Consider the following 20,766-nt stretch of genomic DNA (forward strand, 5'->3'; position numbering starts at 1 on the left):
AAATTTTTTTGAAACTTTGTTCTTAAACGCAGCCTCCCTATCACTATCAAAGTGTAATTCACGATTTGTTGTTATAATGTGTATATGATACTACCTTATGATTGGAACGTGGAACAGAAATAATAGTTGAACGATGAACGAAGAAAAAAAATCAAACAAACGCTCAATGGGATGTCAAAATATATAAATCCTATACAAATTTAATCAAATAAAACAAAAATAACTATTTATGCTACAAAAGCTATTATGTTATATTTTATTATTATATTAAGGAATATTGAAAAAACTTTATTTATTTATTTTAACTTTCTATCCACAATTATCACATTGAATTTCATCTCTCAGAACACGCCATATACGTTGCAATTCATGGTATAAGAGACATTCTACATAATTTGAGCCTTTTTTAATAGTTTATTAAAATTACAAATACTTAAAACATAAGTAATAAAAATATACCTGCTTAGTGTCACTAAATAAATTTATTTGTTCAATATTCCTATTGTTTAATTCTCAATTTAGGAAAAAGGTTCACTTTATAAAGATAAATGGAATGTGTCTTTCCAATTATATTTGGCTTCAAAGAACTCCCTAGTTATTAAACGTAAAATATTTTTAATGATTTTTTTAATATTCAACTCTCCCTCTATAAGTTTTGCGTTTATTTGGGCCATGGTTCAAGTGCTCTTTAATACTGCAGTTAGTCTTCAATCTCCAATCACTTGAAGGATTATTTTTTCTCTCCGAACAATGAGGATATTTTTTTGATAATGGTCTTAATAAATATATCAAACATCGCTTGGATTTCCCATTATATCCCATTTGAAACCCAAAGTGTCACAATAACGAATTACAGTTGAAATACTGCAATATATATCGTACCCCTGATCTAAACATGAGTGTTTATACATATTATATATTGGTCTAGGGGGATTCGCTTTGAACAATTTTGAAATGAACGTGCCCCCTAGTGTGTATTTGTGTGACGTTTTCTACTTATACATTTTATCCTTCTGCCGCTTTTGCTTTGTACAGTTTGTCTTGAAACCCTTCCGCATTTATACTTTTTTGCCTTGGAATACTACTTACAAAACTTTTGCCATTGTATTCCAACATTGATAAATTATAAAAACAAAAAAGGTAAACAAGACAATCACAATTCTTTAAACTGTTATACGTAGGCTTTAAACGATTTGGAAGGAATAACGGAATAATACTGTTAAGCTTGTTTCACTGATGGGACAAATAAGTTTGTGCCTCTCCTCTTTTTTTGTTTATAGCTTTTCCCTGACCAAATTTGGTATATATTTAACGCAACCTTTCAACTTTTATGTAGCCAATTGAAGGGGAAAAAATGAAGAGTACTTCTTAAGAAGAAGTGAAGTTGCAATTTTACTTTTAATTATTTGATTACATTGAAATAAGTAATAGCAACTTAGAATCACAAAATCAAATGATATAAATATTCATTTATTCTAACCCAGTTGGAAGAATGAAGAATCATTGCATTTTCTTCTGAACAAGGATGATACCTTGGACGAATCTTCCCTCCCTGAAGTAGGAGTAGTAATATATGTAGGTCCATAATACCCTAGATGTGTATTTGCTTCACTATTGTTATTCTGATTTTCTCTCTCATTTTTTAGATAGTTATGGACTTCAGGAAATGAAGAAAAGCGACATGAAATCCTTGCATGACAGTCTAATGATTGAGAAAAGCTAAAAGCTGGGAGGAAAGTGACAAACAAAATGCCCTGGAAAGTTAAAATCAAATACATTTTTTTTGGAATTATGAAGATTATTCAGAAAACTTTCTTTTTTCTACATAATATATTACATAGGCAACGTCGACATCAATAGGACCAAAGGAAAAAAGAAGGAATCGAAGGATTCATTTCTAACTTGAACATCCATCTCGCGAGATGCTCTTATTCAAATTCCGTATTCCACGAGGGACGACCAGATGAAAATTAATCCAAGAAAAACCAACAGGCAGCCAAGAGAGCAGAGTCGACTCTTTCCTCGGGAAAAAAAATCCAGGATCGAAACAATGAAAATATCTATTCAAGATGAGTAGGAAATTTAAATATTTCAAACATGATTACTAAGTACTTTATTTCAATTTGTGCGAAGTAAGGTATTATATTGTGATATTAATTACTATTATTTAATACGGGATACAACATCATTATTAACAGATTAAAATAGTAAATATTATTAGAATAATATTGTAAATTTGCTTGTACACCCTCATACAAAATAGGATCACTCAAAAAAAAAAAAAAAATTGAGCCAAGCTTCTTGGATATACATATTTTTTTAAATCAAACATGCACTATGGTGATCTAATATAAATGATGATATTTATTATCGTATAAAAATAGGATAAGAATACATAATAGGTATGTTTAAAACAAGCGAAAATCAACATGGTAACCCTGGTGGAAAAGGAAATTAACAAGGACTTGGGTTAGAATTACTCCAATCTGAGACTCTTCCTAGGAAAATAAAAATAAATTATATTACGCTAAAGTCCTCGTATATCGATATGTCACAACATTTAGAAACTTATTAGAAATGGTGTGGAATATTATATTTAAAGCACATTAAGAGACATAAACATAATATTGTTTCTTGGTGAATGAAGCTATCTTGTATCCACTCGAATTTTCTTATAACTAAGGGTGATAATTTTGGTAAGAATAGAAAAGCGTGCGAGCAGAAGAGAATAAATGCTTATGGCATCATTGATTAAATAATATACATCTTCTTCTATCAATCAAGAACGTCATCATTCCCGCCTTTATTATTCAATATTAATATAATATTAGATGGTGATAGTCGATAGAGAACTGAATAAAATGCCTAAAATAACGTCGCATTCTGTCTGGATTTCTGAAAATGGAGGCCCAGGAATTTGGGAATTACTTACCAGATGAGAAACAGATGGTTTGTCGGATTTGTCGAAATAAATGTGCCTTTGGTCTCCTATCTAGAATTACACGCCACTCATTATTCTCATCTCATATCAAGAGAATGGATATTCATCTAAAAAATCAAGTTAATGATGAATACATCAAGTCAGACTTTAACTCTGATCTCACAAAGATGCTTATTGCATGTAATATAACCTTATCAATTGCTAATCATCTATGTTCAAAAAATTTATGGAGAAATACACGAGTAAACCTATCCCTTCCCGAGGAGCCATCATTAAATTAATGGAGGATGTTGGTACTGATGTCATTTATAGAAATACATATAAAAATGTTTTGAGTCATCCACACCAAATGACGATCAAGTTATCAGTAAAAAGTATAAAATATTTACTAATTTCGAAATGAAACTCTGAATTTTGTACTATCTAACAGTAAGTATTCAATCTTTTTTTTAAATCTAACTCTAAAATATGATTCTATTTTAGCTAAACATATCAAGAATTATGATACACAACTCATGAAATAGTAAAAACAACTGCTTAAATGGTCACAACAACGGGGGTAGTAGCTTTGGATGGTTCGCAACTAGTTTGTCTGAGACTAGTTTCTTCACGTAAAGACTTGGGTATGATCATTAGGTTTTCCAATATTACATAGTCAATAAATATTACTTCTTTATCACTTAAGGCTTAGCTATGGTTGATAGGCTCCAAGAAATGGTGTTCAGAAAACTCATAAAAGGCAAAAACAACTGCTTAAATGGTCACAACAACGGGGGTAGTTGCATTGGGTGTAGCATTATAATTACCAATTCTGTATATATGTTGTTATATAAGCATAAATAGTGGAGAAAAAAATCTTTTTTGATGCTCTTAATAAGGAGTAATATCGCCGGACATTACTACATAATTAGCTTTTGCTCTAAATCTTTACGATGTCATGTTAGAAAACTACAATAAGTCAAGAATGGTTGCCTGAATTGTCTTATCAGTTAAATTTGACTGCATGGATTAACTTTTCCTTTTTTTAGATAAATGTGAAATAAATGAAAGTGGGATTCTAAAAGCTGTTCTTACTAAGATTGGAAGAAGATATGGATTGAAATCTAACATTATTTTTTGATTTACTTTATTATTAATAATTATTAAAATCTCATTGGTAGAAATATATCTATCCTGTGCACAATTGTATATGCAACTCTTTTTGATTAAACTCCACCTCTGGCTTGTATTTTGCAACCTGAAGTTATGACATATTGAACTGAATTCCGATGTTAGAACAAGAAGATATTATTTGGATCAATCTATTATTTCAATATTCTGTATTTATAATTTATTGTTATTATTAGTTATATGATTCTAATTGTTTAATTTTGTATATTTAACTTAAATGTATGATGGTTTATTTTTTAGTATGTAGATTATATTTAATTTAAGCCTTCTATTTTAAATTTGGAACTTCAAATATATTTCGAAATACTCTTATTTTGTCGTTTTATTAGTTATTTTTCTGAGAATATAGTTCACAATAAATTACTATTTCATGGAGTGTGACGTTTCCAAATCTACTGTAACGGATAAAAATCGTCTAAGTCAATTATATGTATTATATCTTTATTAAACATTTTGCTAATGAATACTTTCGTTACACCCTAAAAAATCATAATAAAGCAGGCAACTGATAAATACTGATGTGATTATCAGTGATAATCACATCAGTATTTTAAACAATGATACCATGTGTCTTTCTCCCCCCTGTCTCCTCGCACGCGTTTTTCTCTACAATATTATCAACTATACTTATAACAACATCGTTGTGCTAAATATCTGAGGCTATAATATGATAAATTAAAGCTTAAAGGTAAGTTCAAAATTTTTTTAAAAGTATTTTGTAACACTATCTATATAATTCTAAAGACCTTGAATAATCACGTAGAGTTTTTATTGTCGATTGGCTAATAAAAGAAAGGAAACAAAAAAACAAAGTCATTTTTTGACGCCATTCCTGCGAGAGGGGATGGAAAGAAAAAAAAAGAAAAATAATATGAGATTATTCCATTTGTCTAAAATTATATGGCGTAATTAACAGATTTGGTTCATTTTTACACCATTAGTTTAAACTGATAAGACTCTATACAACATTCCAAGCCAATATCAATAGAATAGAGATATGGTTGTTCAAGGTTATGGAATTTCAAATCCAGGTCCAGGGTAAAAATCCCCTCCTGGAAACGCAGTGTTACTGTAAATCCCTATAAAATCCTTATTTTGAAAGATATAATCTTTAAATTTCGAATACGATTACAATACTCGATTGTTTAAGATAGTTATATTTTCTAATCTTTAAAAAGTCATATATTTGTTCTTGATAATGATATTTTCTTGAAATTTTCATATAGAGAAAATTTATTAGTTTAAACAAATCGTATAAAACTGAACCAAATCTGTTTGACAGAGTTATATCTTTTTCAACTGAAGGCTTTAAGCTATTTTTTGGCTGTTAATTTTTATGAAGTAAATAAATAAAATTGGAATTTGTCAATGGAATGATTTTTTTTTATCAAGCTGTTATTTAATTGATCCACCACATATGCAGATGTCTAGAAAATTATGTTTTCCTTTCTTATTATCGTTGGCCAATATTATTTATGGCTAAAAACAAAGGATTTTGGAATATTATATTATGATGTTACACAGCCTAAAATAAAGTTAAAAAATAAATAAAGGCCAAACTGTTTTTTGTTACATGTGTTAATAATGTTTTATAATGTTCCAAGCATCACAGAATCCAAACGATGATATTAGAGCCTTCAGTATTATAGTAGAATTTGCATGATCATTTAATGAACTTAGTATAAAATTTTTACAAACTTTTAGCTTTATTTTGAAATATCAACCCGTGATGGTGGGTTTCCTTAAAATGATTGACATCAGTCTCTCTTCGAAGAAGACTGTATTATCGTTGTTAGGGCCGTTTATACAAATTATGTCAAAAAGTGCACCATAATATTTGATTTCTGTCTCCACATCACAATATAATTTTCAGATTCAAGCTCGACTTGATAAGTAAGGAAATACCTCTCTTGAATACAAATTTGTATAAATTAAAGGATGAGAAGGATACATAAGAGACAGGAATCGAAAAAGGTTTTTCAAGGCAATATCGAGTATCAGTTAGAATAATTATCTCAGGTAAGTACCTATTACTTTAAAGGTCAAGACATATTTATACTTTCGAGTCAAATTTGTTAAGAATTAACATTAAATGAAAAAATAGATACTGCAATTAATTTAAAAAAACAGTATTTCTAAAAGCCTGATTTAAAACTAAAAGATTAATAATTCATTTATTGTCAAAGTATCAAATTTATTAGTAGCATGCTTAGCGTTTTCTCAAAATAAAACCCCAAAAAACCCTTTTATAATAAATAAACCAGTCCCATCACGGTCATTATTAAAGCACAAAAATTAAATTGTCTATATTTGACTTTAGCTCAATGATGAAAAGTTAAAAGGAAAATAATAAAATATATTTAACTATTCTGTAAATATTTATACATTTTATTAATGAAATTCGTAAAGAAACTATGGAATTTTTTATAAAAAAATCATAATATTGTATTAGAAAGCATTTATCAATTGTTAAAGAGTTTTCTTTATACTCTTAAACGCGTGTTTTATGAATACATTAAGCATTGAGTATAAATGAAATCATTCAAATGAGAAACACTCCCACCAACACATTTAAACGATAAAATGAAGAGATATAATTTATTATTTATTTTATCCATCAAGTCATTAATAATAGCAGGTCTTAATACTAATAAAGAATCTCAACAATTATTAGATAACCCAGGATATTATTTGTAAGTAAAAATATTAAACAAGCAATATTATGTTGTATTTAGATAGTCTTACCATTGGTTATTTATTTAATTTACTTTGCTAAGATATTGAATGAAGGGTATTATATGATAATAAAACGCCTGATATAATAATCAATAATTTTATCATTTATAGCTCAAAGTATAAGAAAATAGTTATATTAAACAATACCTAATATTTGAAATATTTTTTCAAAGAAAGAAGCTTTGAAATAGTATAATTCAACTTTGAATGACCAAAGTTAAATATATACTAGGATTTAACTTTGGTCAGGTTTGAATGACCAAAGTTAAATCTTAGTATAAATCAATAAAAATTTTTATCCTATAGTATCAACTATAAAAGTATTTTAGATTTTGTATTATTCAGTGTCGTCGATATTCTCATTCTAGTGTTAGGAGGGTTTATATATTTCAAAAATTTTATCCCTTAAGTAACTGATGTACTGTTCCACACATGTAATTTACTTTGTAATCCTGAAATTTCTCACTGCACTTTAATTATCCAACTAGTTATTCAATAATCTGAGAAAGATATTTACCTGCTTTTTAAGACATCCAAGAAAGCCTGTCTAATCTAAAACATTTATTACCGATACATCATGATTTGTTTTAGTGGCGCATGGTGATGATAATTTTTTGAGGTGCTGTTAATATTATAACATGGAATATATTGAAAGGGGTGGGCATTTCAGAATGAGTACTTGAAATCAACATTATCAAGATGGAGCAACATAGCTTAATGATCAACACAATCGATATAAATTATTCTCTTGAATTAAATCTGCGAAAAATTTGATACTCGTTCGCTTCAAGAAAATAAAATATATATCAAAGACACCTAGGTCACCTAACACCTAGGCCGGATGGAGCAATTGTAATACAATAATGTGTACTCCATCTGACCAAATCAAGGAATATATAATAAATGAATAAACTTTTCAAGATTAAATCATGTCTCTGAGATGGCTGACTTTAGCATATTCTCTGATACGTAATTAATTCCAGGGAACATCCTTTTTTAGCCACCCTAGGATAGAATAGTAAAGGTGAGTACTTTTAGTTTACAGAAAGGCCAATAATCCTTATGAAAGAAAACTGGGGTATTGTTCTTGATGAAATTTTGGATGTTGTTAGCTGTGTGTGGCCTAGCTCCATATTGTTCCCGGATTCAAGTTGTTCCAAACTGTTAATCAATTTTTGGAAATACCTGATTACCAAAAACATGGCACTACGGAAGCTTTTTTGTAATTGTAGCATAAACAGCCCCTTGAAACGCAACCGTCCTCAGTCGTGTCCCTACTCCTCTTGGGGAATTTCAGTCGTGTCCTTTTTTAATTACTGAGGCCACAGTGTTTTGGAAACAGTCTAATTCGTTCTTCATCTTAGTTATATTTCTGCTTTGTACGTAAAGTTCAAGAATTGAGATCCTTTTGGTCTTTTATGGTGCAGGATATTTTTTATATTTACAGCAAACTATATTAGTGCTAATTAAAAAAAGAAGAAAGAGTTTTTATGGCAAATGGCGCTAAATGAAAAAGTGTTTTATGTTAAATCCTGTATATAAGGTTATTAAAATATATGACTGAATATGTATATGCATAATGATAATTGTACTGCTTAAAACTAATCTCTAGTAATTAGTAGTATAGGTATGTAGGTGTATATTTTTAGTTTATCTCTTATTTATGAATATAAATCTCTGAATTTCTATTGGATAATAAAGCTATGCGAAAAAGATTACTTTTGGAAAATTTATCTGAATATAGCTTTAAAGCTAAGCCAAATGGAATTTCTTCTAATCTTATATTCAGGAATTTTAAATTTCCTTACAGTATTATTATTATACTCCAAGCATATTCTAAAATAGCAAGAAAGTTTGAACAATCTTTACGATCGGATGTGCCAACTGAAATTTTGTTTGCACTTGTAACTCTGATATTACTGTGAATCTAAACTTTAAAAATTTTCTGATGAATAAAATAGCTTGTTTAATTGTTCGTCTATTTTCTGAAAAAAAAAAAAAAAAAAAAAAAACAGTTCAGGAGGGCGTGCATTCATCCCTTTTTGTATATATATTTTTTAGTACATCTTACTTACAAAAAGATATGCATACATGCACAACTTGACACCTTTTAACGTATACTTGGGACGATGCAGCATAAAAAAGTGTTTCCGAAAACGCTGGTAATAATAAATAATTTTTTTACGCCAAAAGTAAGAGGGTTTCAATACATAATACTTTTTGGTTCTCTTAAAGTGGCTGATAAGCATTTTAATGACAAATGTTAATTTTTTTTCTTCTGCCAATGTACAAAGGAAACAACTAATCATATTCTGTAGCGATAAAATTTTTATCAAAAAGTTATGGAAACTTTCTTAAAATGTTTAATAACTTATTCAATCAACAAGGAAACTTCCTCTTTTATTTGAATAATGAAAAAGTTACTGCTATAATTATAAAAACACAATATATTGTTTATAGATTATGTAACATAAAAGAACAGAACCTTTGATAGAATTTTTCCTATTGTTAAACTTTACACACATATTCTAATGAAAATTGAGATTTTTTGTTTTAAATCATCATCAATTAATATTGTTTTGTAAATATTTAGTTTTAAATATTCCTGATCGTGTATATATTATAATAGTGTTTTTAATTGTCATTTGTTTACAGGTTAGCTAAGGTTTTAATTAATTTTGTATTCTACGTTATGTTTAAGAGTATCCAACGGGGAACACAAAACAAGTCTACAAAAAGAGTAAGTGGTGTGTCTTCCCTTTTCTATTTCTAATTCTTTTTAACTTCATCTGCATGAGAAAAGAAAAGGGGTACACCTTAATCATTTTGTAGTCGTGTTTTGTATTCCTTGTTCAACATCCTTGCCTATGTTACATTTTTAACAGATATTTGAATTGTAAATGTTTGAATGTATCCGAATAGTTTAAAAAAATACAATTTCTCAAGAGGATCACTTTTCCATAGCGGATTGCAGCGAGGAACGAAAAATACTGTCTGATTTCAATCAAATCCATTAGGAAAATGAAATAAAAGGTTTATTCTGTGTTAACTCTTTAGTCTTGCTGTCATCAATTCTATCATTCAATCTAAGACCAAATGTAGTATGCCCATATGTATTGTAACTACTAGTTTGTATTGACTATCATTTGATAGGATATCTATCAATTATGACGAGCCTTCTTCATCAATTAGAAGATACTAGAATGAGACGCGTTAGCGAATGTGTGGAATTGAATCTAACAAAAGATCATGTAACTTTGTCACGTCCGGCATTAAAGAACAAGTCAATATGTAATAAAGAGGTCGCATAAATACTTATAGTGATCATGAATAATTAATTGTAAACATTCTTTCATTGTCATTCCGCTCAGCATATAGTGATATTTTTAAAGGATCACGATACATAAAAGAATGAAAATACTGACTATTTATTAGGATTTCTTGAGCAAACAAATTTTAGGATTAAATGTAGTTCAAAACTTTCTTAGTAAGCTAATGTAATGATTTAATTAAACTCAAGTATCTTAAAACTAATGTATTGATATTGAAATAGAATTGATAACAAATTTAAGATTATGAATTTGATTTAACAATTGGACTATGTGATAATGATCTTTATCTTGCCATATGTATAATGCTGTCGGCTTCATTGATTACATTTCTAAATTTAAATCTATTTCCATCAATAAAGTTGATGCGTCTAAAAAAACATACTCCATCAAAAATTACTGTTACTTTTTGATGTTCTAAAGAATCTGTCAGTTCAAATTGTCAGTAAAATGTTTGCTACATAATCGTAAATTTTTACTCTGTTCCTAATCTTTCCTCTAAGTATAATAAAATAACCTTGATTCAACTATGGATGAGAGTTTCATAGGTAGTCTTTGACAAAAAATATTGTCTTTCATTGTATCTTAATCTATACTTTGTAGAAGGAAATGTAGCAGGTATTGTTCTCAATTAATTATGAATATTGAATTCTAATCCAATAATAATTAACTACGCCATTTCAATTCCGTTTAGAGCCAATTCTCGTTTTTTAACGATTAGCTAGGTGATAGTAATATTTTTTCACCTCAAAAAAAGTTTTCAATTATCAGTAGTAAGTATCCCTTTTTTTCAGTCTTAGTCCAACAAAGACTTTTTATCATAACTTCCCAGCCAAGGTTGTATAGCGTAGAATGGTTACAATATTAATCCATTAATTATGTTACTCAGTTTTCATCAAGATTTAAATACTTACCATTTGTTCCAATTTGAAGAAAATGATCCAGTTCTGGAGCATTTGTGTCCTTCAATGGTATTGCTCTCAATAAAGACATGGGAAGGATATGGATCTTTGATATTGAAATATTAAATTGTCCTGTTCTTTAAATATTGAAATCATATTAGCCTCTCAATTACAAAATTGTCATTCTCATGAATCGCATTCAATGTCAGAGAACTATTCCTTTGTCAACATCAAGCCCCCCCCTCCCCCAAAAAAAAAAAAAAAACTGTTTAAATGTATAATTGTGATGGAAATTTCCGAAATTAGATTAAAAGTTAAATAAAAAAGATACACAATTTAAAAATAAATAATTAAGTCAATTTTATAGCTAGTATGTCTTCCTTAATATAAGATAAAATTATAAAAAATATTTCCATTTGTATAAAATATAATGGCAATATGGTATGTAGTTTAATTTTTTAAATTGTTACTTCAATCTAAGACTTATTGTATGAGCAATTCCAATATTACTTTTTTATGAAGAAGTTGAACATGTTTTAAACAAAAGATTATTAATGTAATAAGAACAAATAAATATAACAATTAAATTTATTTTTTTAACATTGAATAATATTCAATTTTATTATATAATTGTTAGATAATTATTAATTTTGATTCCTTTCTTGCCGATAATGTAGCGGAAAAAGTCTAGATTTATAGAATTTTGTTATATGGCCTTTGTGGTTTTGGGAGCCAAGCCTTCAGAAAATTCGAATTTCAACAGCATAATTTAAGTCGTATTCACCATCATAATTTGAAGCTATATTCAAAGAATGTAATTGAAAAAAGTCCTAATGCTTTTAATTTTATGTTGGATATGAACATGATGCATGTCTCCGGCAATGTACCACTCCATATTGATAGTCATCCAAATTTAGTAAAATTTACACAACTTTATACTGGTAAAACCATTCCTTCTCGCTACCTTATCACAAAGTTAGTGGATTCCCACAAAGATTAAGAAAGATATTGTAGGAAATGACAATTTTCTTCTCTTATACTAAACCACGATCCATGACTGTAGTATTGATAGGTTGACCTTATTTAAAAAATTTGGAAGATGTTAAGAAGGTAGACAACTGAAAAAATTCTGTGGCGAGAGACTTAGGGGTTTCATTATCAATGGCACCTTAAGCAATCATTTTTAATGATGTTGCATGTCAATGTCTCGCTCATGGTCTGAACAGAATAGCAACGCTCTTTCCTAATAACTTCGAAAGTACCAACACTCATATCTTTGAAGTAAATATTTTATTTCCTAATTATGATGATAAAAACGATTAATTACTTCGCTGAGTAATTCAATTCAATCTCAATGTTAGGGCTGAAAACAGTGATGAAATCAATCAATCAACAACGATATCATTATCCATTCATGGCATATAAAACTTCTGCTATATGCAAATTTGTATGCACAGCTTAAATTTGTACTGATGAATAAGGGCACTACACATTTTCGTCGAGGTTATCATCCATAAAACCTATATAGTACCATCAATATAACAAACCAAATATTAAGATATAATAGTATACTCGTATCTACCTATATTCATAATTGTCATTAGTTATTTTGCCTCTTCCTTATAAATCCTCTTCATATTCCATCAATAATTTTTAATAACTCATTCTAAATATAATAAAAGAAAAGAGTAAAGATTCATTAGATAGAATATTTATAGCTGTGTTTGAGTCCGCCTTTTTAGTGTTCAGGTCAAGTCCAAGTTTTCATGCTCCCGATCATTGAGGAAATAAGTAATTTCTGGATCTACCTGTAGTCTCGACTAAGGTAAGATATCTTTTTCCACAATTTATTCCTTAATCTTTTACAATACTAGTAGTAATTTAATTTTGGACTCCATAGATTTAGTAATGGTGTGGTGAGAAAAAAGAAAGAAAGAAAGAAGATAATGATAGCTTTCTTAAATAAATATACATTGAAGCATGGGGCACTCTCACTTAATCAGGTAACAACTGAAAAAATCCGGGCCCACTTTTATAATGGTTTTTTCTGTTATAAAAAGTATGGTTAACCTTGAACATATTCCCCCCCCCCTTAAATATCTCAAACATAGTATCAAAATTGCACTCTTAATGGTTTTTTTTTAGAGGAGTAGGGCTGATAATGGTGAGTCAATTCTGTGATTTTATACAAATTCCCTTGTAATATTAATTTTAATAAGTGGTTATTGTTAGAATGTATTTGTTACTCAATAACAATGGGTTGGTTCTATTAATCAGCCAAAAAATAATCAAATAAACCAAGCTTCCATTTTAATATCCAACTAATTTATGCATAATAATTTAGAGATAAAAGCTGCTTTATAACCAACATAAGAAATTTGATTTGTTCAGATAATTTTATTTCTCAAATAATCGCTTCTAGAGAAGTAATGCTTATATAATATCGTCAATCTAAAAATTATACTACCTCAATTGTTTAATTATTAAAAAAGAAGCTTTGTTTCATTATTTTTGAGCTTTATAGCATTTATACCACCAAAGGTTCAACTAAACCATTGGCTATTGTTGATAAATAAATAATAATAACACAATTTATGAGAATAAATATTATAAGTGAATTAGTATGAAATCACACAATTCGCATAATTTTATAAGCATTACCCCACTAAAAATCATTAAATGTAAAATTCTATCATATAATTTTATATAAATAAACAAATTAAACCTTTTTTATCAATAACATCAATTGATCTACAACTCTAATCCTTTTTTCTAAAGGGATATATTAATTAATATTATTTAGTACTAATATAAGTTTTATCAAAATTAGAGGATATTAAATTTGAAATATTTAAGGTAAAAAAATAGGGTAGATGTCAGCCATATTCTTATATAACAGATTAAAAAAAAGTTGTTTAAGGTATTTTTTTGCATAACTTCATAGCTTTCAGATGAGGTTTATGAACTACGATGTAAAACGCAAGGGGTTTAACGACAATTTTTGATCAAATTCATCATGAAAAAGAGCTCAAAAATCAAAGCTTCGAGGAAATATACATTAAAAATTGAATGGTGGGTCTATAATCAAAATAGTTCATAATCGTTCCTTTTGTTTAAGTTGTCAGCTGCTGTACGATAGTCTCACAGCTCTAGGATAATATTTTTAATCCCTTTTTCGAGTATGAAAAGAGGATTGTTTCAATATATGTTTGTTAAATCTTCGATATTTGTCAATAAATCTATGGAAAAGGAAGGTGAAAGAAAGTGTTCTTTTTGTAAAACGGAAATGGAAATTTTCTATTCTATAAATATCTGAGAGTGAAACATCTTGTAAGCCTAACATTAAAATCCATAATTTCTAAAGATGAGGGCTCATTTTGACGTAATCAGTTCATAGAGAACACTACAAAGTAGAAGAGACTGTCACAAAAATCCTACTTAGCCTCTCAAACGGCTCTCCCAATCCAACATTATTAAACATGCTCGTTCTTCAGAATATTCAGCTCTTGCTAAAATTTGATAATAACGGCCAGCAATTATTTTAACATTGCCTAGTTGTTGACAATAAAGAGAGAAAATTAGTTAGTACTGTTGACTTTGTCGAAAGTTATCTTTACAAATTTCCCGTCTGCTTTGGTGGGAGCATGGAATACAATAAAATGTTTGTTCCCAATATAAAAAAATACTAGATTGAGGAATCTGTGACTTAACAGTTTTTTTAAATCTACAGTTAAACTATTTGAGCTCATAACATCTTGAATGGGTTAATTTACATTGTCATCAACTTTTGTGCTTACCAAACTTAAATTTTCTTTTGGAAAAATTTTCAACAAAAAATTGCCCCAGTCTTATTTTTTATACAAATTTAATTATATATACCTGATATTTAAATTTGTATTGTTATTTTTTCCAAAAAGAATTATATCAATTTTTCTATATAGTGCAATATTTCAATATTCGTAGATATATATGTTAATTGAGCAAATTTGTTTGTTTATGCTTAAAATTTTTATAGGAAATAAACATATTAAAACATAATGATAACAGCTTTGGAAAATAAAAACCTTGTTCAGATTGCCAAATAAAAAATGCCGTTCCAATTTTCTAGGAAATAACTTATGCTTATGGTGCTACTAATTTAAGACCTTTGATAACATCAGATGCCGGTGATATGATCTTTTTTTAGAGGAGGCGTATAGTCCTTTAAGGACTATTTGACGTACAAGAATGGCCTCTAGGGCGCCTTCTATCCGATGAATTGGCAATTCTTCATGGGATCTCAAATTTTAAATACGAAGATGAAGTCGTAATATCTGTCAAAAATTCAAATTACTATGTAACTGTCAAATAAATATAGGAAATATTGGCATAACTCAAATCAAACGAATTAGTTAGATCAAGTAAATTTAATTACTGACTTCAAATATATATTTTTTTTAATGTTTAACATACATTGTAGTAAACATTGTGAAATATATTTATATAAAAATGCCTGTGTTTTTCAGTTGATTCTCTGCCATAACTTGGCCAGGGTATGCCCCGAGATCTTATTACACGCAAATCTAACTAATTATTAACTATGCTAAATACCTTCCAAAACAAGTTAAGATTAATTAAAAGAAGATTTTTAGAAATCAGTTCTATAATATCCGAGATAAATGGTTAAGATACAGATTAACGAAGTTTTCAATTTTTACGAACAAATCTCAAATTCAAGCAGAGGATAGAGTATAAACAAGCTAGACAATAACAATTCTTCAACCCTTAATTATATATAATACGTAGGTTTTAAAGCATTGTGAAGGAATCACAGAATGCTACTGCTACGTTCCATTGCAAATAATAATTAACATTCATATGCAGTCAATTTCTTCATCAAAACGACATGAAGAGATATTGAAATCTTGACTCACATCAAGGATTGTACAAGACTTATAGATCAAGATGGAGACCTTGTCCATGCAAGTCTATATTTATTTGTGAATATGATATCTTTATATTATATAAAAATATTATTCATTAACTTATCACTGTACTGTCCTCCAAATTGTATAAAATGAGTAATTGTGATGGTGTACAAGATATATAGATAGGGAGTCAGAAACCCCTTTTCATTGTATAATACAATAAATTGTGATATATTTAACCTTTACTTCTCTACTAAAATAAACCGTATGAAATTATTTTAAGTAGATCAATCAATATTAACAATTTCATAAAATATATAACTTGGGGTATGATTCAGAATAATTTATCGGTTCCAGTTTATTTTTATTCAATTTTCAATATATAGGAATATATAAGAATGTATAAAAGCAGTTGTCAATTTTATGAGAGTTTCATTGACATAACCATTAAGGGTCTTTGAAATTGTATTTCATGATGATTTATCTAAGGAATCATTTAATATATTTATGGACTTATTTTGGTTAGATATAATTTTTGGTTCACATCAAATCTTTAGACATATACCATATGTCGAAAAAATCCTTCTGTTAGTTAGATAATAGCTGGAGCAAGAACTTTTACAATTCTTTTTTAATTAATTGGAAGGTCGACTAGAAAGTATTTAAACGATCTCCAGGATTTATTGTGCAATAGAGGATCTTGTTTGATAATTACTTATTATGGTGACGGAAATGTAATTATCATCTTTGAAGACTGATCCTTGCATCCCAAACGAAAGAGTAGTAAATGTTTTTTAAAGTATTAATCCCTAAAACAATCCTAAATTAAAATATTTAAGATGCAATTTATATTAAAAAAATTGAATGAAACTTTTAAAAAAACTTAACAGAGAGTATATTTGTTTATTTACTCAATAAATTTTAGCCATTGTCCCCACATAGTCTTTGTTACCCTAAAAAATCTAAAAGAAATTTTGTGATTAAAATAAAATAAAAATGCTGAACTTTTGCTGTAATGATCAATAGTTCCCTTAAAAAAATATCTAATTTCAGAGTTCGATCTTCAAAGAGTAGTTCCAACATTTTACTACTTCCTTACTTAGTGAAAAATATTGTATAATTCCAAAAAATTCCCTCTAAGTATGGAGTAAAGCATTAATCCAAGTAGCGAATCAAGCACCGTTCACCTGAGGAAATAGTATTGTCAATATTTGTCATAATATTTTCGCAAGATGTCGCTATTCTATGACGTCACTCTTTAATTTATTTTACGTACTACGTAGTAATAATAAGTTTGAATAAGTAATAATACGTATATAGTTTATTCTAGTCTTAAATATTTTATATTTACTTATTATCATAAAACAAATTACTCCGAAATAATGGGTCAGTGGATGCAAAAATAGAACTGAGTCAAATTTACAAAAGCCTCAAGGACACGATGGTTGTGTTTAACTTCCTATTCCCAAAAATCTAAAAGAAATCACAAGAAGAAAAAATAGATGCCAAATCTTAAATATCTTCCTAATTGGAAACCTGCTGACCATTCTATATGAGAAAATAATTTTGAATCATATTCCTTATCCATAATTGTTCAAGCAAAAATGAATAATGAAGTAAATAAAAGTAGAAACAGTACATCAATTGACTTATTCACGAGAGCACAGGAGTGATTATCCAAAATATTTGAAATAATAATACCTCTAGGGGACAAAAAAAAGTAAATTTTGATCAAGATATTTTTTGTTTTGCTAATAATGACGTTAGCCTTCGATGTGCTACTTGGTTTCATGCTTTACGATGGAGGAAATTTTAAAGGGAGTACATCGATCATTAAAATTCAAAGCCATTTCGTTATGTGAAAAAGGAAAAAAAAAAGATAATCAACATGGTAACCCTGCAATTTTTAAGAACTTATTTTTGTACTAGTTGAATTATATTCAAAACCTGATTGAACATTCGTGTGTGCTCCTAAAAGACAAAGAGTAAACTTTACTATTTGTTTCAGAGTTATAATTGTTGGACTCAGAGTAGAATTGAGGATCGACATCAAAATATTTCTTGATAAGGTGCTTGCTTATTTCCTTCTCCTCCCTTCTTCATTGTCACAGCTGACTGTAGCTGATCTAATGAAACTTTATGAGCGTTATTCTTCCTCTCCTTTTAGACATTCTTCAATTTGTTAGGATTACCATGTTGTTTTTCGGTTTCTTCATTTAAAATGACAATTACTGAAACCTTTTCATCACTACATATAGACATTATTCAGCGTGTATCTAAGTCATAAATACCTCAAAATATAATAGAACACCTTTTTCAAAATGTCAAATACAAAATAAATCACACTTTAAAAAATTATAGGATATGCAACTATATAAATTGAATTTTATTTAATAAGAGCTCTATATTACAAACTTAGAAGCTGAGAGGCCTCAAACGATATAGTGTCAGTAATATTCCGCCTTTAAAGTTGTTTCTTTATATTAATAATATTTGGATCAGCAAAGCAGGTACATCAAATTTATATTACTGCCTCTTTCATCTTTAACTTCATATTAATTTTGGTAAATTAGAAAACAATATTAGAAAAAGTCAAAAAATATTTTCGCCAAATCATTTCATTGGCTTAAAGTCGATGGCTATTTAGCAAATTAATATAATATAATAACATATGTTTTTCTATATTTGGAAATTTTCGTATTCTTCAGTCCAACCTTTTTGTTTAAAATAATTTTTGACTAAAATATTGATTTGAAGATATTCATTTGATGGAGAATTTTATCGAGGTTAAGTGGTGAAATTTTTCGAAACCCGTAATAATGACTCAAATTGTATGAAAATAAACAAATTTATTCAAATACAAATAGGTAAACAATTAGATTTTTATATATTCTTTTATTAATTTATTTTTGATTGTTTTTAATAAAATAGAAAACAAAGTAACATTGAAGTTAAACTATGCCCTCTAAAAACAAGTACAATTTTAAAATGAGTTATTTGTCACACGTCAATTGCACTTTTTTTGCCGTAGCACAAATGAAAAAAGAAGCGTAATTCCTTTTCAAACAAAACCCGAAAATATGGCGGTCTTTTAACTTTTCAATTGTATTTTCTTTAGATTTTATCATTGTATATAAAAATATAATTGAAATTAACATAAAATTTTGCAAAGAATAAACTAAGTTTCATGTAAGTTATATATTTTTTCCTCACTCAAAAGTTGTTTCAAAACCTATAAAAGTAGTAAAAATACTACAAAAATTATCGGACACCAGAGTTTATACGGAAAAAGTTATTACAATTTTGCATAATATTAAAATTGAATAACGGACTCGAAAATTTTTGGAAAAATTAAAATTTTGTTTGTATATTCAATTAACCAAAAAAAACAATGTTCCTCAAAATGTTTGATAATTATAAAAATGTAATTAAAAATCCCAACTTAAGTACTTAAAAATATAATGAATTTAACTTTTATTTTTTATTTAGCCTGGAAAAAAAATCAAGAATTAAGCAGTTAAATACTTTGATCACTTGAGCAAGTTAAATAAGATTATAGAAGTATGTGAGATTGTGAAAGTTAAAAATCTGATCAGTGATAATTTTTTCTTCTTCTTATGTATGTGTGTGTTACTAACTTATAAACGCGTAAATAGAACCAATGATACTGAAATAAAAAATAAGGGTTGTAAAACTAGGTTAACTGATGTACGTAAAGTATATTTTTCAATGCTCATCTTTTTCCTTTTTTAATTATTCTTCTTCTGACATACTTTATCACAACTTTTGCTAGAAGTGTCGGGAACTTATAACACAGCCTCTTTTTTTTTCTTAATTTTTTAGCTTAAATCTGGGAAATAATAAAAGTGATGAAATATGAAAAATTGAATTCATAAAAAGTTCTTATTTATTGTAATGAAAACTTTCATTTAATAAATATTTACATATATTTATTCATTGGCATGATTTTGAGACAAGACAATGAACAATTTGGAGGAGTAACTTGATATACACAAAAATTGGGTTCTTAGAACAAGTTTATAACTTCAATTAATCAATATTTATAATTTAGCAACATATTATATAAACCAATAGTACATTTATAAAGACTCCAGGAGAAAAAAAATGTAAATGCATTTAAAAAAAAAACAACCTTCAATAGAGAAATAAAATGTACATTTACTTGCTAAAATATAATAGATTATAATTATAATGATAAATCAATAGTTTTTAGATTTAAAACCGTTCAAAGAATTGGGTATTGACGTTTGACTATTTATTCAATTTTTTTTTGTCCAGAATCACACTATATGTTTCCTATTTTCATTCGTGTTAATCGAGGGAGTATAACTTTAAACAATTAAACCTTTAGAAATCAGTTCAATAAATTAAAAAATAATTATATAATTTTACTAGGCACATAGAACTTAAAAAAACAAAGTCTGATGTATTTATTAATCTTCCTCCGTCCTTAATGATAGTGATAGCATATTCGCAAATTACAACTGTTTGGAACACAAGACATTATAAGCAATCAATTCCTCAATTTTTGAATTATCTCTTTTGTTTCTATAATGTAATTAAATTTTAATTTTTTTCCTGAAGTTTAACTTTAAAATAGCCTATGATGGTAAACGGCATCAACAATCTTAACTTTATTTTACCTCACAATGCACTTAATCTTTGATGGTAGAAGCTTTTTATGGTTTTGATATGGATAAAAAGTAAGTTCTTGCTAAAAAAAAAACCTTAATTGGATATCTGACAAACTTTTAAATTAT

The 20,766-nt window shown here is 28.0% G+C and overlaps 2 long non-coding RNA genes across 3 annotated transcripts; both read left to right on the plus strand.

Moving 5' to 3' along the window:
• The first annotated feature begins 488 nt into the window (after nucleotides 1-488).
• Nucleotides 489-3,948, plus strand: LOC139906779 (uncharacterized). Of its 2 annotated transcripts, none has more exons than XR_011782705.1 (4): nucleotides 489-604; nucleotides 1,647-3,370; nucleotides 3,425-3,564; nucleotides 3,627-3,948. It is a non-coding gene; the product is annotated as an uncharacterized lncRNA (long non-coding RNA). The 2 variants fall into 2 exon arrangements; XR_011782704.1 differs by having other exon boundaries at nucleotides 508-1,575.
• A 5,249-nt stretch (nucleotides 3,949-9,197) lies between these two features.
• Nucleotides 9,198-10,185, plus strand: LOC121126960 (uncharacterized). Its single transcript, XR_005867370.2, has 2 exons — nucleotides 9,198-9,945; nucleotides 10,001-10,185. It is a non-coding gene; the product is annotated as an uncharacterized lncRNA (long non-coding RNA).
• Nucleotides 10,186-20,766: the final 10,581 nt, after the last annotated feature.

Source organism: Lepeophtheirus salmonis, chromosome 12 (assembly GCF_016086655.4).
Source record: "Lepeophtheirus salmonis chromosome 12, UVic_Lsal_1.4, whole genome shotgun sequence".
In the NCBI taxonomy this organism is placed as follows: domain Eukaryota; kingdom Metazoa; phylum Arthropoda; class Copepoda; order Siphonostomatoida; family Caligidae; genus Lepeophtheirus; species Lepeophtheirus salmonis.